Below are 27,385 nucleotides of genomic sequence, written 5' to 3' on the forward strand. Positions count from 1 at the left end.
ATTAAGGTCCTCCCCCTCCCTTCAGCGCGCAGTGTTCCTTCCACAGGTGCCAGCACCACAATCAAAGACTGCAGCAAATTGCTTTACAGTGCAAGCTCTGTCGGCACTCTGGCAATTTAGGATTGCGCCATAAGACATCTTCATATATTCATTCAGCAAAGGTCTTTTCCAGCTTCCTCATTGCAGTTGCAGCCCATTTTATTGCTTCCTGAAGCAATCGCCTCAGGCAACAGATTGGTGGAGGGTGCTCCTCTCTGTCCACCCACTTGCCTCCACTGCTACTTCTTCTCCATCTGCTCCCTGGATTGGAAAGGAGGATGAGGGCAGAAAGGGAGGGTAATGTGGAGGAATTGTGCTGAGCTAGAGCGTTGGAGAGTGGAAGGAACAAAGGCTGACACATCATTGAGTAAGAGGGTAACATTTGGGCATGCTGCCTCAGGTGTCAGGAGGTCTTAGATTGGCCCTGGGTTACAGGGCCATAGGATCATCCTGTAATTCAGATAATTTAAGTGCCACTGACAATTAGTCATTCCTCATGGCTAGTTTTGCTCTTCGCTAACCAGAATCATGGCTGAAGAAGATAATGTATTTGACTCGAGGAAATGAAGGTAAAATAGAAAGCGAACGTTCTAATCTGCTAAAAGACAAGAGATGGATGTCGTTAGCAGTACTCTGTGAGACGAAGCAAAGGTTAGGTTTTGAGAAAAAAAGTTCTAAGTTATGTAGGGGTTTGGCTTCCATCAACCTTGAAATCATACTTGTTTCGAGTAATAACTTTAACCGTAAATGATAAATAGTAGCAGTAAATACTAGTAGCTTTTGTTGGATTAACATAATTTGATACAAGCGAATAGTCATAGATGGAGTTCACCCTGCACTTATGTTGGTTTTATAACAATGTCACCTCAGAGTGATTGCTCATTTATACCACTATACGTGCCGGAAGACGCAGATTCTGTACACCTATTCCAGAGAATTTATTTCAGCAATATTCAGCAGCATGTATTTCTTTAAATCTGACAAGCTTTTGGAGAGCTGATGTCAGTGTGCAGCGCTCGCTCCTTGTCATGTTTGTAAATAAGATTAGAATTTTTTTTTTTAAAGCTCTCCTGCCTGACATTTTATTTGCATGAGAGATAGAGGTGTCCTTTCCAGATTATTTTATCTCACCAAGTTTAAGTTCTGCATTTGACAAATATATCATCCATTTACAATCTGGGTCTTTTCTTTTTTCATCCTGTGTGCAGCTATTGAGACATATAAATCCTTCAGTAAAAGGACAGCCAAGTAAGGCTGGGTGTCCCCAGGGTGACCAGATGTCATAGCTGCAAAGGAGGACAAGGCACCCCAAAATGTAGGACAACCAAGAAAAATGTAGGACATGACAAAATAAAAGCTGAAAACACTCATCTATTGATTTCATGTGGTTAATTTAAACACTTATTAAATTTAAAACTATTTTACATATAATTTATTACATATATTTTATTAATTGCAAGAAGGCTATGCATTGTCTGCAGGGGCCACTCACAGAGAAAAAGAGGACATTTAAGACATTTAAGTCCTGGAAAAAGAGGTGTCCGGTCACCCTGGGTGTCCCCACTCCCTGGGCATAGGGTCTATATTTCTCACGTAATTAAAGCTATCCCTCCATAAAGGTGGGAAAGTGCTGAAATCAGGTATCATGTGATCAATCAGTATGGATCATTACTTTAATTACTTTAGGTCAGCCATTTTCAACCACTGTGCCGTGGCACACTGGTGTGCCACAGGAATTGGGGGGAAGGTAATTTATTAATAGGGCCAATGGGAGATGTGAGCCCCCATTGGCAGCATGGTGTGCCTTGTCAACTGTCAAAAATCTGGTGGTGTGCCTTGACCATTTTAGTGCCTTATCAGTGTGCTGTGAGATGTAAAAGATTGAAAATCACAGCTTTAGGATTTAGTTATTTTGATTGCTGCAAGTAAATATCCAGTAGATAGCACATCTAAGTTCACGACTGAATCATAACCACTATTCCAATTCACTGAGACCGGAACAATCTGTCTCATGCAGTGGTGAGCTCTCTCTCTCTCTCTCTCTCTCTCTCTCTTTCATTGGAAGTATTTTCAAGCAGAGGCTGCACAGCTACCTGTCAGAGATGCTGCAGTAGTTGCCTGCACTTACAGTTGCCTTCACTGACTAATCCTATCCAACTTTCTAGCCACATCAACAGGACATTCACTGCATCCTGTGGTGGGAGGGCAGTTACAGAGGTTACATTGCAGCAGCATCAGTGCTAGAAAGTTGGATAGGACTGGGTCCTAAATTATCTCCAAGGTCCCTTCCAACTTCTATGATTGCCTACCATGATTTGTTCCATGGGGAAAATAGCAGTTTGGGGGGTGAGTTAACTGGAAGACAGTTGTTTTTTTTGGGGGGGGGGCTAACCCGTTGCCGCTTACCCGTTGCCGCTTTGGGGGGGGGCTAACCCGTTGCCGTAGCATGACTTTGGCATGGAGCCCTTCACAGTGGTCTCTTTCTGGATACTAGTCTGCTGATGTCATCAGTGTGTGACCCCAAAAGTTGAAATGCCAGCAACTCTACAGCCAAAGGCGATTCCAAGGAGAATGAGGTGATGCAGTGGCAGGAGGGTTCTAAAGGGGAAAGGAAGGCAGGTTGGGGGGGGAGGAGAAGGAAGGAAGGTGAAGAAAGAAATGGAGAAACACAGTGGGTAAAAATAGGCAGACCTAACCTGCCCTGGAGCAGGCAGACCAGCAGGCCTGCCCCACATCCAGAGCAGGGTTGGGGCTGAAAGCGGCTCAGCCCAGGCCAAAGGGAGTCATGTCCCCTTACCCTGGGTAAAGCCACAGCAGCCCCAATGGGCCTGCCCACTGCCCACCTTCCCCTACCCCGAAACACTTCCTCCCTGCCCTCCCCGCCCTCCCCACACCCCTCCCAGACCCCCATGCCGACCTGACTCAGCTGCCCTGGGCTTACCTCCTGTGCTGGCCAAGTGAGTCCTGCCTCGGCCTCCAGAGGCCAGTGCAAATCCATGCACTGGTTTCCTTGCTGTTCCGGAGGTGCAAAAGTGTTTTACGGCACTTTTGTGACGCCGGTGCGCTGGTGCAAGAGACTTGTGCTGGCGCAACCAGAGGTTGCGATTGCTCCCAAATTAAGTGAAATCAGAATGACTTTTGGAATAGGAGTTATAACGCTGTCATAAAACCAAACATAAGTGCAAGGTGAGCCTGTGTGAGCATTTATTTCGTTGGATGCTTTTGGAAGTCACATTAAACAGCTACTTCCAAATACATAATGAGTTAGATATCGCATCATTTCATACATGGCAGTACCCATGCTTTCCTCCCTGTCCCATGTAGGGGAAGAATAGTCCTGAAATTAAATATTGAATTCCAAACACTAGCCTGGAACCCATTCTTTTTCCTTTAGTACTTAACATTCATAAATGCTGCAGTATAAAATCACTGCTACTCTCGCAACCCAATCCTATCCTTCCCACCCCCACCCTTGATGCAGCTGTGCCAAAAAGCTGTGCCTTAATGCAGCTGTGCTTCATCTTGCAGGGACAACAGATTGGGAGGTTTGGAAGAGGTAAGCAAAAATATTTCCCCATTAAACCCCTTGACTAGCAATGGGTCTCCATGGACCCGCCCCAACTTCTCAGCTGGCAGAAGTTTGAGGAGAGAAAGGGGCATGCTAACTGCTATCGGATATCATCTGGCACACATTGCCCATACTGGGTGCCATCCCCTCTCACCTCATTCACACCCCCACCCTACCTATTCCGCCTCCACTCCTACTTGGTCCAGCAGCTGCTCCCTGTCTTGCAGCCATGTGTGCCATCTGCTCCAGCCTCACCACAGGTGTCCTGGAAGTGTGCAGCTCTACACACCACACTTTCAGAAGGCTGCTTGTAACGGCCATAAAGAGCAACCCACCGTCACAACACTAGTTCCGGCAGTTGTGTCCAACGGTAGGATTGAACCATCAGTCTAGTACCCTCAGGTGTTATTTTCTAAAAATGAATGATGCAGACCTGCCCAGAAGCCCATCCTCTTCTGCAGAAGCAGTCCCGGCAAGGACATGCAATGCCTTAACCCTGAGAATGGATTCTAACCTTTATAGAATCTTTTTTACTCTCCTTCAAAATCCCTTAGATGTTTCACCTAACTCAACATTCCTGAGATGTTTCTGTTGATGAAACACACCCGCCCCCCTTGCACTGCCAATTCGAATGTCACTTTAGGCAGGATTTCGGTGACAGTCTTACATGCTTGAGAGTTGGCAGTAGTTATACAGTGGTAACAAAATGCACTCTGTACATGCTTAAAGGCATAGCTTCTTTATTACTGTTCCACATATAGGCAAAGGTAACACTGAGAACCAGGCCTGAGTCCTGGTTCAATTCTGCTCCAATCCACAAAGAATTTGAGTTTGTAGTCTGTTTTTCTTCTACTTTTCAGTGTGCTGTTTTATTGAGATGGATTTCTTATTTTAAAATAAAAATCCCTTCCCTCCTAAAAATATTGCCTGGTATGTATAGTTAGGGGAAAGGAGTAGAAATGTTAATCTGAAATGCTATTATTAGGATAACTTGAGTTTTTGTTTGTTAGAGTTTTGGAGTATTTTTTTTTTAAACACTCTTAATCAGGAATGAATAGAGGCTTAGCTAAGTGAATGTTTGATTGACTGAACAAGTGGTTATGCCGTGCCTAGTGAGAGATATGACAAAAGGCCACTCTGATTGCCTTTACGAACAGGTCTCTAGAACAAGCCATTGACTCAGGCACAAGCTCGGCAGGCCTCAGTCCCTAAAAATAGGTGCCAAGTGCCATGTTGTGTATGCAGGGCTAAAATAAAATCAGCTGTCTCAACCTCCTTGCTTGAGAGAAGGGAGAGGTGCGCATTTTAGTGGAGCTGGTCTCCACTAGACTGTCTATTCAGGGGACTGGGAACTTTTGTCTTAACAAGAAAATCAAGGCAGGGGGAAGGACTGTAAAGCATTTTCCCTTACGAAGAGGCTGCAGTTCTATAACTCAAGGAGAATTCTGAACAGGAAGAGAGGTAAGTGCGTTCCAGTATTTCGAATAAGATTTGGAGCATTCGTGTGAGGTAGCTAGTAAAACGTTTTCAGGGTGAATGGTGAAAAGAAACTGCTTATTTCTTGAGGTGTCAATTTTATGTGAGATTTTTTACAATCTGTGGATATGACAAGCCATGTGGAGAAACTCAGAAAGGGGAGGAAAAGGCACATATAAGGTGTTTGAATTTTACTGAGAAGCAACATAAAATATGAGTCTGACAGCCCAATCTTGTGCATATCTACTCAGAAGTAAATCCCACTGGAGTCTATGGGGCTTACTCCCAGGAAAGTGTGGATAGGGTTGGGCTGTTAGTCAGTTCAACTAAGATATGCTCCTAAGTGCCTGTTTAAGTCATTTCTGCCCAACATTGCAGAAGGGATCAAATGTGTACACCCATGGTCTGGGAAGAAATGAGTTCAACAAGGATTCTTGCTAGCTGCAGCTACAAATTTTTGATACCTTCACTGATTCCCAGCTGTGGACTGAGCTGCTGCTGCGGCTCACACTAACACCAGCTGTTGAAATCGGCATGGATAGGCAACTTGGCACTCCGTCACAGCAGCTACAGGTTGATGAGCAGCTGCCGCTGAGTGAAAAAACTGTTCCATCCCAGCTTCCACACATTACAATTCTTTTTCCAGTCCCACTTCCTTGGATCCAACCCCCCCCCCTTGAAATCATTGGGGCTTCTACTTAATGCTAATTAAAACAAGATGCAGTTCCCCCTCCTAAGCAAGTCCCATTGAAGCAAATAGCAACTGCTCCTTAAAGTGAATACACTATATGTATTTTTTGCATTTTCAGTTCTTGAGTGCTTCGCATTTTACAAACTGTCATTTACATGCCAGCTCAGCTTGACAGATGAACTTAAAAAGCATTGTAAAGAAATATGGTTTTAATTAAAGGTAGCCTTAGAATTCTGTACAGATTTTTTGAGGATGCAACTGGGAGCTGACACACTTGTGGGTGCTTAAATTTTGGCGGATGAAATTCAGTGACCTGGATGACCGAAGTCTGTAGCAGGGTTTGTTCATGCACAGAATAGGGCTTGAGAATCAAACCAATAGTAAAAGTATTTCATGTGATTTCCTAATGTTTAATTTTTGCAAGGATCTATGATCCTTGTGCTGCTGAAGCATGAAGAGTTTTGAACAGATTTTAGAAAACATTAACTTGTATCTGAATCTTGAAACTCTCAAAAATGTTATATTAGCAGGTTTTCATTTGAAAGCAGATGACAATAAGTTTTCACATGGCATCTAGCCAAAACTGTTTGCTTAGGATTAGACTCTCACCACAATAATTGGCACATTAGTACATTTTCTTTATGATTTATCTTGGAAAATTCTGGGTAGTAGCACTCCAGATTATTTCATGTTAGGTAGGTGTTATTTGCCTCCTAATGATGCATTTGTGTGTAATGTCATCTAAGCTTACTTTACACATTACTTGCACCTTCAATGAGATCATCACCCCTAATTGTGGCACCTTGACTAATAGGTTCACAAGGCATTAAGAAGCAAGATGCATGTAGCCTAGTCCTTTACTGCAGTTAATATTTAAAGACCATTACCAAACTCAATCTTTATAAAAATAGACATGATGAAAATAAAGAGGTACTGTATGTTCAAGTATCACTTACATAGAATAGCAGCTTAGTGCTTTACATGTGTTGTAGAAAAGATTCTTAGTGAAAAGGTTATGATGTTGATAAGGGTTGTTTTCCCTCAGGTTTTTCTTCATAAGATCATTCAGCTTGGACTTTACAGTTTAATTGCATCTGAATCTGCTTCTTGGTGAAGCCAGCGCTGACAACAATTTCCCAGTAGAATAATACAATTTTAGGTAGCATTAGTTTTGCTCTGAAATCCTATCTATACTGACTTCCACATGTAGTGTTTGCATCCATAGGGGTGGCTCGGTTGAGCTCTCAGTTAGTATAGATCAGTGTTTCTCAAACTGTGGGTCTCAAACCCACTAGGTGGGTCACGAGCCAATTTCAGGTCGATCCACATTTTTTTCAATATTTTATTTTTAATATATTAGACTTGATGCTCCCATGGTATGTGACTGCATTTGGGGAAATGTCACACACCTGTACTTTTAACAAGCTACTATGTATATTCTTTAACAATGATAGCAAATGGGACTAACTCCTGGGTAAGTGTGGGTAGGATTGCAGCCTAGGATTGTTAAAAATTTTCCTGCTTAATGATGTCACTTCTTGTCATGACATCACTTCTGGTGGATCCTGACAGATTTTCATTCTAAAAAGTGGGTCCTGGTGCTAAATGTATGAGAATTACTGGTATAGATGATGAAAAACTGGGGATACCATAAAGTGGAAGAAGGTTCTCACACGCTCAGTTTAAGATGTTAAACTTCATGTACTGATGTCTGCAGTGCTTAGACTGAACTTTTCTCAAACCAGGACAATAAAAATAAACTGTAAGGACAAGTGTCAGTAGAAAAACATTTACAATGGGTGAGATTTATCACTCCAAAATGAGCATCTCTCTGTAAGTTCACTTCTATACTTCCTGGCTAGATACTGACCCTCTAGTATCCTTTCCTGTTACTTTCTCAAATAGTCTAATAGAGTGGTTCCAAAACTTTTTGGAAGAGGCCTCTGGGTCCTCCTAAAAGCATTCTAGCACCACCAGGAGCATTGCATCGGGCCCAGATAACAGGGGGTCATGATCCACTGCACATGGGATCACAACCCACAGTTTGGGAAACACTGATCTAATAAGCACAGTTCTCTTCATCTCTATCTCCTTCCCCACCATCCACAAACTGAGCATTATTTGCCAGTCATGTTGTCTTTCAAGTCTCCATCTTTATACATGAACTTCTAAGCCCTTCTGAGGTCATGATCAGTTTCAGCATCGCTGGCTAGCCATTTATACCAGGACTAGGACTCGTGTTAAGTTCCTCATAAAGCAGATAATTTTGAACTGTGCATCAATCTGCAGCTTTCATTATAATCATTCAGTATCTGCCATTCAAACCATTCATCAGCTATGCTGTTTCTTTCCTCCTTATCATGAACCACTTAACCACTTAATGTCAAATTAGCCAGGGATTCAAAGGAATATACTTATGATAATCCTAAAATTAGTCATCCAAAGCATGGATTTACTTTAGAATTGCGTGGAAAAAAATGGGGGTTGGTAAAGCCAAAAATGCTTATCTACAGAGAAAGATATGATTCAAACTAATTTAGGGCCCTATTCAATGCTTGTTTGGCACAGTGATGCCGAAATGGTCATTGCAGGGCCAGAGAAGCAGCTGGAGGTCTCCTTGGGGTAATAACAGTTCCTTTACTGTTGGCTCCAATGGGTTCACTTGGAGCGGCACCAGCTATTTAGTTGAACACGGTACTGAGAAGACATGGGTCGGGCTCTGCAGCTTGGGAGGGAGAGATAAGATTCGGCAATAGCTTCTACTACCGTCCCTGCCCCCCCCCTCCCAAGCCTGAACCATCCTTCAGCCCACCTTCCCCCTGCCCTGAAATGACTTCCTGCCACTTGCCGGGGAGAATTTCTCCTGCACGTGGGTGTCCTCATTGATTTTAACGGTGGAGCTGATTCTCAAGTCTAAATAACAGCACCTGCACACTACTTCCTCTCATAAAAATGAATGGGAGAGAATGGTGCTGAAAGTAGACTGCAGATACACTGTATTTAGGGCTAGTAACATCTGTAGTGGCCCGCGATCCTCACTGCCAGCAGAACGCTTATTCCGCCACTACTGCAAAGGCACAGTAAAGCACTTTCCAGCAGGGCCCACTTGCCAGCGGTAAGGCCAGAGTCTTCCTATGTGCATCGTTGGCTCTCCCACCGCCTGCCAGAGCAGGTAAGCTAGCAGAAGAGGCCAATGAGGGTGGGGGAAGGCTGAACAGGGGCCCTGAGGGGTGAAACTGGACAGGGAGGTATGTAACAGGAGGGGGGAGGCTGCGGAAGGGGGTGGATCTGGTGGTGGTGGTGCACACTGGTTCCTGTCCCTTCCAGCATCAGCCACCCCACCCCCTTTCTCTCCACAGACGCCCACTAGCAAAATTGCTGGTGCATGACTGAGGAAACCCATTGAGGAGCAGGAGGCTTATACAGGGGTAAATGGATTTCAGTCTTCTAGATCAGGGGTGCCCAAACCCCGGCCCTGGGGCCACATGCGGCCCTTGAGGCCTCTCAGTGTGGCCCTCAGAGAGACCCCAGTTTCCAATGAGCCTCTGGCCCTTGAGAGATTTGTTGGAGCCCGCACTTGCCCGACACAACTGTTCTCAGCGTGAGAGCAACTGTTTGACCTCTCCCGTGAACTGTGGGGTGAGGGCTTCCTCCACTGCTTGCTGTTTCATATCTATGATTCAATAGTAGCAGCAAAGGAAAGGCCAGCCTTGCTTTGTACAAGGCCTTTTATAGGTCTTGAGCTATTGCAAGACCTTCATTCATTCATATCTTTAACATATTAATTTATGTAAACTTATGTAAATGTATTCAAATTTTAAATGCAAATTAATTCCTTTTTCCCCCGGCCCCCGACACAGTGTCAGAGAGATGATGTGGCCCTCCTGCCAAAAACTTTGGACACCCCTGTTCTAGATGTATTGTTAGGAAAAACATAGTCATATTTATGTTAAACTTGGAGCAAAAAACAACATATACTATCACTGGGCATTTCATTCAGTTCCCTGTTTGTCCATACCAATAAAGCAGTTTACTCCTATCTCCATTATTCAGTTTGTTTTCCACAAGTTTTAAAAATAGGCATGGTCCAGGGAAAAAGAAATCTGATCATGTGAATAATTAAAGCTGAAAATAAAAGAGTTGATTTATTTTTTACCTCTGGTGTGTGCTATAATCTGTTCTTCGCCCATGTTATATGAGCCCTTCTCTCGCAGTGCCCTGTCCCTGGACACATATCATTTTTCACCAAAGATCTTCTGAGTACCTTAAACAAGCTTCACAACTTCCTGGATTTGAACAGGAAATTTTGTCCCGGTGAGCCCAAAATTTAGGTGTGTCTATTGATGCAAATATGTTATCTCTCCCCCCCCCCCCCCAACAAATGCTAGACTTGAGTTGAAAATATGACTGGTAAATCCTAAAATGGTTTATTTTGGGAGCCTGCTGTGCTAGCCATGGATCATGTGGCACCATCCGGAAAGGCCTCTTTGCGTTCTGTCTTACTGCGAGTTGTGCTCTAAAATTGTTGGTTGCATATTTAAATATGTGGAATCTCATGGGAATCCTAGTTTGAAATAGAATGTATGTAATAGAAGAGAAGCATGATGGATTCAGAACTCTGCTGAGTTCAAATATTAAAGATCAGGGGTTTTGTTTGGTGTATTTGTCTTTAAACGTACCATGGTGTTGTTCAAGGGAACAGTGCTTTCTAACGTGTTCGTAAATGGTCTGGAGCGAGGTGGCCAAGTTTGTAGATAAAGTCACATTATTCAGAGTGCAGATCGCAGACCAAACACTTGAAAAACATCACCAAACAGTGCGAGTGGACAACTAAAGAGCAAATGGATATCAGTGTAAATAAATATGTGATATACGTTGGGGCAAAAGAAAAGTACAGCCTCACATATAAACTGGTGGAATTTGATCTATTGGTGACAAACTGGGAAAGAGATCTTGGAGTTATGCCGGTTAACTCAAAAGGGTACATTTGGTATACTGTGTACAATTCTGATTAATGCATCTCAAGGGAGATATTGTGGAGCTGGATAATGTGTAAAAAAATTAAAAGGTGGGGTAACTAAAAAGATTAGAGAGATGTAGCACATTTCTTATGAGGTAAGGCTACAACATTTGGAATTTTTTTTAACGTGGCTGTTAAAGGAGGACATGATTGAAACATATAATTATGCAACATGTGGAGAGTTATTCTCTCAAAATTAGAATCAGGCTCATTCAATGAAACTAATTGGTAAGAGATTTAGGAAAGATAAAAGGAGATACTTTTTCACATCATCATGTTGGCATCCTTCAGTCTTGAAAGACTATGGTATTGAGCTCTGAATGGTGGTTCTGAAACAGCATCTAGTGTGGCTGAAAAGGCTGATTAGGGAGTGACAATCACTTCTACACTGGGAGCAAGTGTAGTCTGTCCCTGGTCTGTCTCCCTGGCAGGGAGACACATAGCACGTAATTAATTGTATTATGCTTTCATATGTGCTTTTTCACGTAGCACATAATTAATCTGTGGGATTCACAGCCCAATCCTATCCCCCACTGTTGTACATGATGCAATGGTGCTGACAGTGTGCAAGCTGTAAGGAATAGGAACAGGGAACCAGAGAGCCAACCAAAGTTTACTTGTCTCTAGGTAGGCCTTCTGGCTGCCTGTGAGTTTCCTTGGACCCACACCAGCTGTATAGCTAGCAGAAGTCCAAGGAGAAAAAGGGGGTAGTGTGGGTTGGAAAATGGAGGATAGGGTCTGGCTTGCACTTTTGAAATCCACCCCCTCCAGCCCTCTCCCCAACCTGAACCTCCCCTTTGTTGCCCACAAACCTTACCCTCCACTAGCTTACTTAGGTTGGTGGGGGGCCAGGCTCCTCAGATGTGGTGGATGTGTGGAAGTGCTGACTGGTTTCTATCAGCAGCTCCAAATCACCCAGCAGCAGCACACAATTTGCTATGGTGCTGCTGCACTTATGGCAGTGGGTGGTGACTTCTGCTGTCAGAACCAGCCTATAGGGTTAAGCCGTCATTAACGCAAGCTGTAGTGATGGCCACTATCTTGTGTGGCTTTAAAAGGGCATTGGACAAATTCATGGCTAACAGGTATGCCAATTATTACTGCTTTGCCTGCAGAAGGTCCCATACTCAATTCCTCACATCTTTTGGTATGGGTGGGAAAGATCCTTGTGTGAAACCATGGAAAGCCACTGTCAGTAAGTGTAGACAATACTGAGCTAGTTGAACCAAGAGTCTGACTCCATAAGGCAGCTTCCTATGTTCACGTTATTTCTTCAATTGCTCTCTTCACTCTGTGTGTGTTGCATGTGCCACCACTTCTGCTGTTGCTTTCGCCACAATCAAAATCTAGATTATAAACTTCTGCAGGAAGGGACCCCCTCCTCTCATTCTTGCTCTCACCTACAACGTGTGGTGTGGGGCGGCAGGTGAGACAGAACCACTCCACTAGAAGCCGTTGAAAAGCATTGCCACCACGGCCACTGTTCGGAGCACATGGGTTGTGAGTGCTTGTGTGCTCACAGCTGTGGTGGCAGTGGTGGCAGCAGCACTGCTTTTTGAAGGACTCTGGTGGGGCAGTTCTGCCTTACCTGCCGCCCCCACACCGCACGTGCCTGTCGATGATACTTGGCAATGTGTCACATATAGTGACGGCACAGTATGAATAAATGAATCATATTATATAAATAATTCAGTTCTGGGGCTGAAGTTGACAATTTGACTGTTTGGTCTCAGAACGTATGCCACCTGTAAGTTTTCTGTACTTGACCTTATTTCTCATAAAATTCCAAGGTCGGTTTGCAGGTTGAGGCAGCTGAATTTCAGGGCGAGGCTTCTAATCTCACAGCCAAAATTGAGGTCTCTGCTGTGACTTGGCGACTGTCAGAAAGAGATCTTTGTACCTGATGGGGGAAAAACACATTTTCAAACACGATACAGATTTTTGCTGCTCTGCAATAATGGAAACATTCCATTTCTGGCAGGGAGCAGGATTGGCCAAAAGCCCAAAAGGTACTTGTTTTGCTTTTCATACAAACAGTTTTGTAGTTTTAATTTTCACTTGCTCATGTGGCGCCTTTCGGTGGGTTTTGGCAGGCGGCTTGATTGCATTATAGAAGGTTCACAGGTTCAAAACCGCTTTCTATTTTTAATCTGCCATGGGAGCTTAATTCCCATTCTTTCATGCCTTATAAGTGCTCCAATGATAATTACTTAAGTGATATCCTTGACAAGTGTTTTCTCCCATTTTCAAACAAAGGAAGCAGAACACACCTATATGATAACAAAACATGCACGAATTTGTAATATTTCTAATATTTTAGCTTAGCGATAGTTCATTGTTGTAGGATGGGAGATCAAGGGGACTTATGTCTAAATATAATATCTTTAGGATCAGGGAAATGAAGAATTTAGTTATAGCAAGATGTCATTGAACAGCATATGAGCTTGTTTCTTAGAGCTGGTTTCTCTCTTCAAAAAACAGATCAGAAGGGTGATTTGGCAGCTCCATCTCTCCCAGAGAGAATAATCCACTTGCATTTCCTCATTGGTATAGCTTATTTACTTAAATCAGGGGTGTCCAAACATTTTGGCAGGAGGGACACATAATCTCTCTGACATTGTGTGAGGGACTGGGAAAAAAAGAATTAATTTACATTTAAAATTTGAATAAATTTACATAAATGAATATATTTGAGATGGAACTTATATGAATGAATGAAGGTTTTGCAGTAGTTCAAGACCTATAAAAGGCCTTGCACAAAGCAAGGCCAGCCTTTCCTTCACTGCCACTGCTGCATCACAGACATGAAACCATAAGTAGTGGACGGAGCCATCATCCCACAGCTCAGGTAAGAAGTCGAACAGTCATCCTCACACTGAGAGCAGTTACGTCGGGCCAGCATGGGCTCCAGCAAGTCTCTGGAGGGCCAGAGGCTCATTGGTGACTGGGGGCTCCCTGCGGGCCAGATTAGGAGCCACCAAGGGCCGCAAGTGGCCCCTGGGCCGGGGTTTAGGCAGCCCTGACTGAATGCAAATTTATAATTATTGAGTTGCATCAAGATTGTGATCAAAGGGGGTGTGTGAAAAGACCTGGAATAATAAAGGAGTTACCAAGATAAGGTGGGGGGATTGGCATGTTTGGTGGCTAGGGAATGGGGAGGAGATGGGATGGGGATGGGTGGATTGGGCCTGGGAAGGGGGTGGGATCAGCAGCAACCGCCAAATCCTAACCCCCTTCCCATGCCTGATACACCTGTAAAGGGCAGTGATATTACAGGTACAGGTTTGAATTGACCCATAGTGGCTGCTCGGTGTTACCCCAGGGCAATGGGACAAATGTTCCCTTACACTGAGGAGACCTGCAGCAACAAAAACTTCCCCACAAATGCAGTGGACTCTGTGCCAGCCCCATTGCATCACCATATGGGGAGTTAGAACTGGGCTGTGAGATGTATAAAATTATGCATGGGATGGATAGAGTGGATAGAGGGAAGTACATTTGCTTTCACACAACACCAGAACCAGGGGACATCCAGTAAAATTACTGGTGGGAGAATCAGAACAAACAAAAACAAGTATTTCTTCACTCAGTGGTTAATTAATCTTTGGAACTCCTTGCCAGAGGACATTGTGATGGCACTTGGCTTAGATTCCATTAAAAAGGGATTGGACAGATTTTTGGAGGAAAAATCTACTCCAGGTTACAAGCCATGGTGACTGTAGGCAACCTTCTGGAGACAGGCTACCTCAAAATACCAAATGCAAGGGAGCAGCAACAAGATACAGGTATCTTGTTGCCTTGTAGGCTCTCAAAAGCATCTGGTAGGCCACTGTGAGGTTTAGGAAGCTGGAGTAGATGAGCTCTTGGCCTGATCCAGTGTGGCTCATGTTCTTGGGTAAAAGAGGAAAGGGATAAGTTGGGGCCTTAGCTGCTTTGTGGTTTATCCAGCATTGAAATAAGAGAGAATTTTGATTTCCCTGAACTCAGGAAAGGTAGTTCCTCTGAGGTTAAAAACCAATCAACATCTTCCTAGTCCTTATCTTCTACAGAACACTCTCATCAAGGGCCAGAAAAGGAAACTGTCTGAAATCTTTTCATATATAAACAACTGCTGTATTGCTGTGCAAACAGCAGAATTTACCAAGAAGACATTCTAAATGTGACTCCATGTGTGTGTATGCTTGTGCCCATGTCTGGGTTGAAAGCAAATGGCTGTAGTCCTTGGAGTGAATGTTGGCTAGGTAGCTTTTTCTGAGATGAATCGCAACCTGGCTCGACGAGGGAAACCATTCTCTAAAATGGACATGACACTTGTCCTGAAAAAAGGACCTCATTCATCAGGTGATACTTTCTCTTTCCTTATCTTACAGTTCTGTGATGGAAGAACCTTGAATCTGGCTCCTCTGTTTTCTTAGAGCATCTCAAAGGGCAAAAGCCTGGCCCCTGATGTAAAAATGCATTTTCTCCATTTAAAAGATCAGCTCTTCAGATGACAGCTCATGTCACGACAGTATGACAGCTGCCCCCTTCTCTAAGTGATTTGGTCTTGGCAAATCAATGCAATACCTTGGCAGGTAGTCCTTTGTGTCCTTGTAGGGTCATTGAAACATAATGTCAGGGTTGCATTTATTAACTTAAAAGGTAATATCAACACTACGAAAATGTTGTGCCACTGAAAAATAATTTCAAAGTGAGTCAGACAGGATGCTTTCAGAACCGCAAGACTGTCAAAAAGGAGCAGTGATATTTTAATGGATAGGAAACTACCCATACGCTCTCTTTTTTAAACCTCTCCTTCTCTCTCCCTCCCTCCCTCTCCTTTTGCATTAAATTGTACATTTCTAGGCTCACATACCATATAGATTATAGCTTGGATTACTCATGAGTGAACATTTCAGTGTGACCCGCTTAATGTGCCATTTGGGTGCATTCATTTTTATCATCCCTTTCCTGGTAGTTCCTTTGTCAGATTTTGTTACTTCTCCAGGTTTAATTTATAAAGGAGCAACGAAAGGAAAGACATGATGACAGCACTTAAGGTAGGAGATTATTAAGAAAGAACACCACTTCTTTGTTACATGGGCAAAGCCCTCATTATGGATTGGGCTATCTATCGATTAAGACATCATATCTTTATTGAAATAATAGCTTAGTTCAGATGTAGCTGTTATAGGGATGAGAGACTGAGTGGAAGCTGGTGGAAAGATCTGATTTTTTATTATATCCACTTTTCAGTAGTTCCGTTAATAATGAGACACATCCCTCCTGAAGTTGGGGGCTGCACTGCAACATGATTTAGGGCGCAATTCTAACCTGCACAGGTACAGCCAGGCCATAGTGGTTTGTGCTATATCCAACACATGCTGGCTGCTGGAGGTCAAGTGGATATTTTTCTCCTTACCCCCTGTTGAGCCCCAGCCTCCCTGTTGGGACTACTCAGATTTGCACCAGCTCTTTAGCTGGTACAAAGCTGAGCAGCCCATGTAAGGCTGCCAGGCCTAAATGTGGGAGTTCGGATCCAGTGTGCACTGCTGCCACCAATCCCCCCCCCCGGACCAGTTCCAACCCCCAGTCCACCCTCTTTCTACCCAGAAACACTCCCCCCCACCCCTGGAACATCCTCTCGCCACCGTCTCCCACCCTCTGCACCACCCGGCACAAACCTACCTTTCTTAGGTTTGCAGGGACTAGATCTGGCTTTGGTGATCCATTGTGGGCCTCCATGCCAACCCAGCCAGCTCCTGAGTTGGCACAAACGTGCTGGAAAAAGTGCCTCTTACTCAGTTAGCAGAGGTCATAACCACAATTTACATATTAAAGATTAATCACAGTACTCCTTAAAGGCTATCTAAATTAGGATTAGTTGTTATTACATTCTGATGCGGTATAACATTCTGTAATAATACATAAAAATATAGTACTAGGTTTTTGCTGTTAAATATTGAGATCATGATAATATGCGGTGTGTATGTATATATACAGATCTGCATGTCTTCAAATATTTTTTCAGCAACCCATTAAAACAAGCATACATGATTTTTAAAAGGAGAGAATATCTTGCTACAGTTTAATTCTCTTATTTCATACCATTCTTTCATGTAAAAAGCCAGGCGATTCAGGGCCTGATCCTGAGCAATGCGCGCTGGCGCACACTGTCGCAAATGTGTCATAAGGCACACTTGCAACAGTCTCTGCTGGTTCAGTGCTGAGCCAGTAGACAGAGGCCCACCGCCCAGAACTCCAGGTAAGTGCTGGGCAGCGGTGAATGGGGGCATGGGGGAGGTGTTCCAAGGTGGGGGAGGATGAGGAGAAGATGGGTCAGAGGGAGGGAGCAAGGTGAGAGGGGGGCGAGGCTGGCAGAGTTAAGCTCCACCGGATCCATAGCCCCACATCAGGCCTCTCGGCCCAACACGGGGCTGCTTTATTCTGCACCAGCTAAATAGCCAGCGCAGTGTTGAATAGCCCCAATGTGGGCCACTTCCCTTACTCGGGGAAGGGGACGAATGTCCCCTTTCCCCCAGGTGACGTCAGGAGCTGCCAGTGGCTGCCCACGATGTTCAAGATGCAGCGGCAACAATTTTGGCACTGCTGCAGCCCCGGGCAGCTCAGGATTGGGCTGCCTGGCTGCAATCCTAAGCACACTTACCTGGGAGTAAGCCCCATTGCCTAGAATGGGACTTACTTCAGAGTAGACATGCATAGGCTTGGGCTCTAATTTTGTATACCAGATTCTGGTTGAGAGGAGGAAGTAGGTTGGCAATGTGGGGAAATGATCTTTTTTTAGCAACTACAGATACCTTTACCAATAAATGCTTGCTGGGCAGTGACCAGATGCTAGTATATATCCTGTGAATAATTTTTAAAAACTGAAATTATATTATCTTAAGCATTACAATAATATATTTTAAAATTCAGACAGAAAATGAGAGATTATTGTGTACATCCAGTTTACAGGAGTTAAATTAGCCTCCTGGATGAATTGTCACAGAAATATTTTATATACAGAGAGAGAGAGAGAGAGAGAGAGAGAGAGAGAGATGGGTGCCCACACTCTAAATTAATGGAAGTATCTAAGACTTCTTTAGTAACTTTTGCAGGGGCTGTTGTAGTTTTCTGATAGGCAACACTGCCTTCTTGCAACTTCTCTAAAATCTTACAGTCTATCAGTGCATGCAGTTTCAATGTACCATATTCTACACATCATGGCTCTTCTTCCTTTGAAAGCATTTGCTACTAGTTGTTAGGATCTGCCTCCAAATTAAATGTGGTTAATTTTTATGTTCTTTTTACTGAACCTTTCAAACTCTCTGCCCTTGTGGGTCCCCCCCCCCCCCCACACACACACACACTGTGATGGGTAGAGTGTATTTTTTTCAAAATTCACAGCAGTGAACATTAAGTTTCATGAGACTGTACCAAGGGACTGCATTCCTGGAACTGTGTGCTCAGCTGGAGAATTTTATAGGCCTCATATGCTCCCAAAGGATACTCAAAGGTTAGCTTGGTGAATCTGTGTAGGAATAATGGCCAGGTTCTGGTGGAGACTTTGGAATATTTTAGTAATTATAGAATTGCAGGCTTAACATTTCCCATTTCAAACGGAAGCGGCTTGTTTACAGGAATTGTGTGTTCCTGGGCATGCATTTCATTGTTCTGAAATGACTGGTACAATTTTTATGACAGTAGGCTTGGGGGGAGACGGATGGTTGATTCTCAACCCACAGATGAACTGGAGAACATTCACAACTTCTTTTCTTCATCCCCATCTAAGCCAAGAGTGAAGATACTCATTGTGATGCTTTTAAGGCATCTTGTTAATTATATATGATCCTCTTTGCATAGCAGGGGAATGGGGGAAAGTGCCAACAGAAGGCTGTTCAGTGCTGGTATGTTCATAGTGCAATTTCCAAGATGATCCAGGCAGCTGTGTACATATTCTCTGTATTACTGGATCAAGGAGCATATATTAGCATCCTACAGCAAGTTGAAGGAAGTTCTGCCTACCCGCTTTGCATTTCTTAGTCTCTGAGAGCAACAACCAACATCAACCGCACTCTACACTCTGTAAGAGGGTACATTTCTAAAATATGCTGTGCCCATAAGTAGCAGCCTATAAAACAAAAGCAAAGAATAAAAATAGACAGGGTTTTTCTTTTTAACGTACAGCTGTGGTTTCCTTTCCAGGCCACTGAAGCAAATATTATTCCAGTGTCTTAAGGAAATTCCTGTTGCACATCAGAATATATGAGAAAATAATAACTGGAGACATTGCACTCTTCAAGTCTGATGTAGGAGAAATGGCCAGGAATGTGCAGATTGATCACTATTGATCAACAATCAAGGCCCCTTTGCCCAAATGAAATTGCTGCATGTTCCATGGGCCATTGGAACAGCAGATTCCTTAGATACCTATAGGAGAGACTCCATCTACTGGTGTGTTTTAGAGCACTGCTGTGCTCTTAAGAAATGACCCAATCATTATTGTGCTTTGCCCAAAATCTACTCTTAGGCAGGGATCGTCTGAACAGCTAATAATAAAAACTGCAGCCACAGCTTTCTGGAAGGATCCAGCATAATTCTGTCTCAGAAGGAAAGTTTTTCTGTCATACATCAAACTGTGTTTGTAGAGCAGCAGCAGAGTATTGTATTGGTATTGGCAACCTTCAGTCTCGAAAGACTATGGTATCGCGCTCTGAAAGGTGGTTCTGGCACAGCGTCAAGCTGATCTTTAAAGAAAGGGGAATTTTATTTTGCTGCTCTGCTTTCTAAGCCCACAGCAAATGAAGATCTTGTTTTCTTTTCTTTTGGGCTCTACAACAGCAGAATGGCAAACATCAACAGCTGCCTCTATTAGGGGACAATTTTCTGATATCTTTCCACTGCTATCCCAATGATATCTACACTGTGCACTAAATGTGTAAATCAATGAATTTTCTTGTGAGACCGTTCTACTGCAGATTTTACTTAACTGGAAGCCCCACTGAATTAACTGTAAATTGTAACCCTTATATTCAGACTCCACACCACAAACTGGAGTTTGGTGTGTTTAAGTCCAAGGATTTAGAATTCCAAGAAGCAGACATATACTTAACCAAATGCATTATTTGTTTGGTTTTGCATCCTGCCCCATTTAGTGTGTAGTAGGCCAATGAAACTTTCAGGCTACATGTGTCAAACTTGTGGCTCAGGCAGCGTAGTCCTAACTTGCGCTGGAACAGGCAGTATCCAGCGCAAGTTTTGGGCTGTCTGAAGCTTGGCCTGAGGCATAGGGATACTTTTCCCCTTACCCCGAGGACAGCCGCAGCAGCTCCAATGGGGCTACTTGAATCTGTGCCCCCTAAATTGGTGGCACAAATTTGAATAGCCTGGAACTGCCCTGGGCTGTCTGGGAATGGGCTAGGATCTGGCATAAGTGCCAGATCCTGGACCCACCTCCCACTTCTTCCTTGCCTTCCCTGTGGGCCCCCCCCCCCAAGATCTCTGCATCGGCCAAGCTCAGCCAATGCAAACTCAACCATTCCTGGGGCCCATGTCAGCATGGGGAGGCCTGCGCATATCCGTCCACCAGCCTATCTCACCAGAGAGTGGTGCAAAAGTACTTTACAGCACTTTTGCAACATTCTTCAGCCGGCACAAGGAACTTGTGCCAACCAAAAGGGTGCTTTGGATTGTGCCCTGAGAGGTACATGTGGTTGTGGAATGAGCACAGTACACCATCAGATGGGCTACAAAAAGTAGGATGTTCATTGAACTGCTACTATGGTTAATGCTGGCTAAGACTTTGATGGTCTAGTTTTTCTTTTTAAAATAGCATTGCAGCATCCCCCCAACAGCGCAAAATCTCAAAAAGGGCTAAGGGCCCTATAGCCTGATCTTACACACTGCACACCTCCCTGCATTGTTTTAGTCAGGAAATAAGACTTCCAAGCTTATTTTCTAATGGGAGGGGGCACAGAACTGGGATTGAAACCACTGTGGGGCACAATGCTGAAGGCTCGTTATCCTTGCAAGGTCTCCTGCCATTTTGGGTGCCCCGCCAGTATTATTATTATTATTATTATTTTATTAATTTGTACCCTGCCTTTTTGCCCAACGGGCACACAAGGCGGCTAACAATTTAAAAATACAACATGAAAAACAGTTAAAAACAATTTACAATGATTAAAAAGCTAAAAACAAAACAAAACAAACCCCGTGGATTTTCATATAAAAAGCAAGAACGCCAGCCAGCCTGTCAACAATTAAAAGCTTCTTGAAATAAAAAGGTCTTCAGTCCACGCCGAAACGTTAGCAATGAGGGAGCAGTTCTCAGTTCTAAGGGGAGGGTATTCCACAGTTTGGGGGCCACCACCAAGAAGGCCCTCTTCCTGGCCGCCACCCCTCTCACATCTCTTAGTGGCGGCACAGTCAAAAGGGCCCCCCCCCAGAAGATCTAAGAGCACGGGCCGGATTGTAGGGAAGGAGGCAGTCCCTCAAATACCCCGGACCCGAGCCGTAAAGGGCTTTAAAAGTCAAAACTAGCACCTTGAATTGGGCCCGGAACAGAACCGGCAACCAGTGTAGCCGCTGGAGCAATGGCTCGACAGAGTCAAACCGATGTGCCCCGGCAACCACACGAGCAGCCGCGTTCTGTACTAGTTGTAATTTCCGGACTGTCTTCAAAGGCAGCCCCACGTAGAGCGCATTGCAATAATGCAGTACTATTGCAGAAAACAAAAACCTGGACCAAATTCCACATGATGATAAAATACATTCATTTGGCCTTTTTTCCCCTTGTCATATATCAGTGTGTTTATCATCATGTGTAGTTTGGCCCTTAAGGAAGCAGAATCACACTCACTGGTATGCATCTCTACCCTTGTAACAGCAAGTCATGGAATAAGCATGGAATAAAAGCTATCAACACATCAGTGTTGGGGAGGGACTGTAGCTTCAATCTCTGGCATTGCTAGGTAGGTCAAGCAAAGACCTCTGCCCGAAAACCCTGGAGTGCTGTTGAAAGTGTAGACAACACAATTCAGTCCATCTCAGGAGAAGACAGCTTCTTATATATAATGGTACCTTACTTCACATCATACAGTCTTATACAATATTAGGACATTCAAAAATTTCCTAATAAAGATGCTGAATAAGAGAAGCAAGGAAAACACATTGATAGGACAATCCTAGGCATTGCATCAGAATGCATCAGAAGTAAGTTCCATTGTGTTCAGTGGGACTTACTCATAGGAAAGTGTGCATAGGATTGCAACCTGAGTTACTCCCAAAAGAGATTATTAGCAGTTGTTGCTGATCACCATTTTTGGGTGGCTTTGATACAAATGAATAGAATCATTTGATAATGCTCCACAAGTACCCAGCACTTCTCCAACTATATTCTAGCACCTCATGATATCAAAGGCTGCAGAAATCTTTAAAAGGATCAATAGGGAATAATTACCCCATCAATGAAAACAATACAGAAAGTGACCTCCAGAGAAAGAAACAAGATATCAGTTTCTTTTTTCATTTGAATATAGTCCCAAGGAGTGAAGATACTAACACAGAGGTTTCTTCTCTTGTGTCTAGCAGGAAAATGACAGAAAAGTTACACTGTTTCATTTCATTTCCTTTGGTTCCCTGACACTGACTTTCCAAAAAATGCAATTGGTTTGTATTTTAAACCTGCAATTGATGCTGCTATCTTGGCTAAATGATGTCAGCAGAAATCATTAATCATATTGTCCACAACCCAGCACAGAGTTAAGCACCCCTAAGCCCATTGATTTCAGTTCAGGCTCTGTGCTAATTATCTTTCTCTTATGTTATCATGCGTATCAAAGATGCGGCATGCATAATCAAAACTTGGTTTAACAGTTGAATGAAAACACTTTTTCATTGAGTACCGAGCAAGCATCCGTTCGCTGCTCTTGAAATGTCTTTTTTCAGTTGTTTTCTTTGTTAAAGAATAATGGCATTTTTCTCTGCTCACAGATCATTCTAGTGGTTAAAAAAGTTCAGATCCTGTTTGACCAGCACTGACAGTACAACCAAAGATATGACTGTTTAGTGTATCATGGGAAACCACCTTCAACTCTGTTTTTTTTTTCACTTTCTGCCTAATGTGGCTTTCACTTCCTGCCTCTGTTGAGGTGAACTGTAGTCCACAAAAGCTTATGCTACAATCACCTCGTCTTCAAGGTGTCACGAGACTCTTTATTATTTCTGCTCCTACAGGTTAAGGGCTCAATCCCAAAGAGTGCATGCCAGCTCACCACTGGGGCGCACTGTTGCAAATGTGCCATAAGGCACGTTTGCAGGCCCTAGCACCAGTGGAGCACCGATGCTAGCCCAGCGCTGGCTGACACTGGGCTAGTGCTGGTGGCACACCAGAGCTTTGCCATTTGGTGGTCGTGCAGACCGCCGGGCAGCGGAGGGGTAGGTGGGGGCATGAGGGAAGGTGGGGAAGAGGCGTTCTAAGGTGGGGGGAGGTGAAGGGAGGGCAGTGAGCAGGGCGGGAGGGAGATGGGACCAGTCGAGTTTTGCTCCACCAGATCCTGAGCCTCCGTGTCAGGCCGCCCACCCACCCAACATGGAGGCTGTGAATTCTACACCGACCCTCGGGTTGTCATAGAATCGAGTAGCCAGGCTTTACCCGGGGGAAGGAGACGAAAGTGCCATTTTTGGTGCTGCTGCAGCCCCACATCCCAGGCAGCACAGGATTGGGCAGTAACACAGCTACCCTCTGGGAGTGATTAAAATCTATTGTGTATCTTGATTACTATTTTCCCTGTTCTTCATTAAAAAAAAGCAGAAATATCTGCACACTATTTTAAAGTCTTGTAAATTACATCTTCTAAAACAGTTAAAATTATATTTGGTAGACTGCTATAAATGCATTATAGGAGACATCTTCTTTTTTTCCCAGAGGGTTTGGAAGATATTCAAAGAGGTTATGTGGTAGTGTGTGTTCATTTCTGCCCATTGTCACTTCTTCTGCTAAGAGTTTTTAGCAGGTTTGCTACCGCTTAACCATTGGAGGCAGAAGACCCAAAAATAAATGTGGTTTGTGCACCATAAGAAGGGATGCTTCTCTCAAACCATTTTCACATCTCCTAAAAACTCTTGTCTTTCTCAAGCCATCACTTGCTATTAGAATATTAACAAGTGGAACTGAGAATAATAGAGACAGATATACTGGCACTTCTCTTGAATCCAATTGATTATATTCTCTGCGAAGCTACAGGCTGAAATGTATGGATTTTACAAAACTGTCACTCTTTTTCCAGAGGGAAATAAAACATCAAGCATTGTGCTAATGAAGTGTAGACAGATTAGGCAATGTGTGAAGAAAGCCGCACCAAGCCATTGTCTCTGTTGCATTGCAATTGTGACAGTGAAGCCTCTGACACTGATTGACCGAGAGCCAAATTAGATGCCATGTGGGAATTCCAAAATTGGAGCTTCCAACCTTTGTGTGTGTGTGTGCGCGCTCCCCTCTCCCCCCAAAAAGCTGCTCCAGGTGGCTTTTAATTAGGACCACAACTTGGGGAGTGTGTAGCCCTTTGCTCTCCATATCACAGGCCTGCATATTGTATCTATGCTGAAATGGCTATTAACTTCCAAGGGGGAATTTTTAAGGCGCAAAAATTGTGCCCCATACAGCCCAATCCTAACCACCTTTCCAATGCAACTGCAATGCAGCCCCGGGGAGAAGGCTTCCATGACTGCCCCACCACCACAGAACGCAGCCCATGACCCATCGGTGTGTCTGCATCAGTGCTGGAAAGCTGGTTAGCATTGGGCTGTAAATTGTCTTCTGTGGTTAATAGCTTGAAGCTATTAGGAAATCAGCATGAAGGAAAGACAGAATGTGCACAAGACTCACACCTAAGGTGGCATGTCAAGTGCTATCCTCCTTACCTGATGATGTGCCACCCTCTGCTCCTCCCACTCTCCAATGTTGCAGCTCAGCACTCCACATTTCCTCTTCCTCTCTATACCCCTTTTCAATTCAGGATTTGAAGGAGAAGGAGGAGCAGAGAAGGCAAGTAGACTGAGAGAGAGAGGTGACCAGTTGGCCTCATGGATTGGCTGACCCTGGGGAAAGGGGTTAAACTCCCCTCCCTGCTGCACTGCAGTCTTGTCCCTTAAGCTAGTGCAGGGATGCCCAAACCCTGGCCCGGGGGCCTTTTGCGGCTCTTGGGGCCTCCTAATCCGGCCCATGGGGAACCCCCCCCCCAGTCTCCAATGAGCCTCTGACCCTCTGGAGACTTGCTGGAGCCCTCACTGGCCCAACGCAACTGCTCTTGGCATGATGGTGACTGTTCGACCTCTTTTGTGAACTGTGGGATGAGGGTTCCTTCCACTGCTTGCTGTTTCAGGTCTGTGATGCAGCAGTGGCAGTGAAGGAAAGGTCAGCTTTGCTTTGTGCAAGGCCTTTTCTATGCCTTAAGCTATTGCAAGACCTTCATTCATTCATATATGTTCCATCTTGAATATATTCATTTATGTAAATTTATGTAAATTTATTCAAATTTGAATGTCAATTAATTCTTTTTTCCCTGGCCTCTGACACAGTGTCAGAGAGATGAAATGGGCCTCCTGCCAAAAAGTTTGGACACCCCTGGGCTAGTGGTTCCCAAAGTGTGAGCTGTGGCTCCCCAGGGAGCAGCAGAAACCAGTCAGGGGAGCCACGAAATCCTCTCCTGTAGCACTACACAGTGTACAGGATTGTAGCCTTAATGGGGAGCTGCAGCCAGTATCCCAGTAGGTCAAGGGAGCCAGCAGCCAAAAAAGTTTGGGGACCACTGCTTTAGGCCATGGATGCTTTTTGAAAAAGAATGGTTTGTAAAATTTTTACAAACAAAATACGTGCAACAGAAGTTTTTAAAAAAATTTTTAAAAAGAAAATGATCATACAATTGGACAATGTGGATGTTTACTGAAGCACTCATTTGGACTCGGTTAAAATGTTTGTGTTCAGGACTTTTGTTCCAATTCATTTGCAAGTCAATCCACAGATTTTAGGCTCAGGTTCAGCTGAGTTCACAGAAAACACTCTCAGAACTAGTTTTGGGCTTCAGTCAGGTCTGGTTTCTCTCTGGTTTGGATGCAGCCCATGTGAGAGGTTTGCAATGCAGGGTAGACAGTCACACATGCAGTGAGAAGCTGCACATACACAAAAGCCGGCTGCAGTGTGCAGACCTCATTGGCTTTCTGCCTTATTGCTGGCTAGAAAACATTTGCACCTCTGCACGCTGTCATGCTTGTGTGGTTTCACAGGCAGGTGTGGTTTTTTTAGCACATATGTGGTGTGAGCGGAGTCTTTCACCTTCTGTGCTTACTAGTGACAACTCATACAGAAGTTTGAAACTCCACATTGTCTCACCGGCATGCTCTGAGAAGCCTGAAGACGTGACTTCGTGAGTACTTTGAAATCTTGAGTGGAAAGATGTCTCTAGCTAGGAGGGTAATAAGCTTGTCTTCTGAAATGAAAGCTTTGGCCTACAAAATGTGGTGGGTTACTTGAGGTTGAAAACATTGCAAGGCTCCTGCAAATAAAATCATGAAAGACTTCGAAAATAGAGTGCCTGGCAATTTCCCAGCCTTGCTGTGATCAAAGTGGGAGGAACAACAACAAACAAAATGCAAGGATTTAAAGGAAATTACTACTGGGCACAAATCTATATAACTTCCTTTCTCATCAGAGAGTGTCATAGAAACAAATGGGAGATGAACATGAGAGTAGACTGCAGCATATTTAATCCCCAAATGCATCTCTGTCCCACACCTGCATCTCTGTCCCACACCAACACTTCACATGGTTTCCTCAAACCTGAGAGTTTAATGAAACTATCAAATCTGGTTTTATATAAAGGGCCAAATTGTCCCTGTAAATCAGGGGTGTCCAAAGTTTTTGGCAGGAGGGCCACATCATCTCTCCAACACTGTGTCAGGGGCCGGGGAAAAAAGGAATTGATTTGCATTTAAAATTTGAATAAATTTACATAAGTTTACATAAATGAATATATTAAAGATGAACTTATATGAATGAATGAAGGTCTTGCAATAGCTCAAGGCCTATACAAGGCCTTGCACAAAGCAAGACTGGCCTTTCCTTTGCTGCCGCTACTGCATCACAGATGTGAAACAGCAAGAAGTGAAGGGAGCCCTCATCTCACAGCTCATGTGAGAGGTCAAACAGTCGCCCTCACGCTGTGAGCAGTTGCGTCAGGCCAGTGTGGGCTCCAACAAATCTCTGGAGGTCCAGAGTCTCATTGGAGACTGGGGGCTTTCTGAGGGCCGCATTGAGAGGCCTTGAGGGCCACATGTGGCCCCAGGGCCGGGGTTTGGGCACCCCTGCTGTAAATAAAGCCCAAAGGCTGGCACTTTGGCTTTAAGAAAACTGCACAGGGAGCAAGGAAGTGGATGGTCAGTTTCTTACTCAGGCAAGCAGGAAGTGGATCATTGTGGCTTGTGTCAGCAACTGGATAGAGCAGTGGTCCCCAAACTTTTCAGCACCAACCCACTTTTAAAAATGACACTCTATCAGGATTCACCAAGGTTTACAATACTTAAAAAAAAATTATAGAAATTATTTATTTTCAAG

General features: G+C 44.1%; 1 protein-coding gene across 5 annotated transcripts in view; it reads left to right on the forward strand.

Annotated features, from left to right (window-relative positions):
* XIRP2 (xin actin binding repeat containing 2) overlaps positions 1-27,385 on the forward strand; it is a 92,878-nt gene that overhangs the window by 9,007 nt on the left and 56,486 nt on the right. Inside the window, exon 1 of one of the 5 annotated variants that reach the window (XM_066612142.1) lies at positions 4,866-5,068. The exons of the other annotated variants lie outside the window; for them this stretch is intronic. The gene's annotated coding sequence lies outside the window, so the exon portion shown is untranslated. Of the gene's footprint in view, positions 1-4,865; positions 5,069-27,385 lie in introns of those variants that run through there. 5 annotated transcript variants of the gene reach the window in all.

This window comes from Tiliqua scincoides, chromosome 1 (assembly GCF_035046505.1).
Source record: "Tiliqua scincoides isolate rTilSci1 chromosome 1, rTilSci1.hap2, whole genome shotgun sequence".
Lineage (NCBI taxonomy): Eukaryota > Metazoa > Chordata > Lepidosauria > Squamata > Scincidae > Tiliqua > Tiliqua scincoides.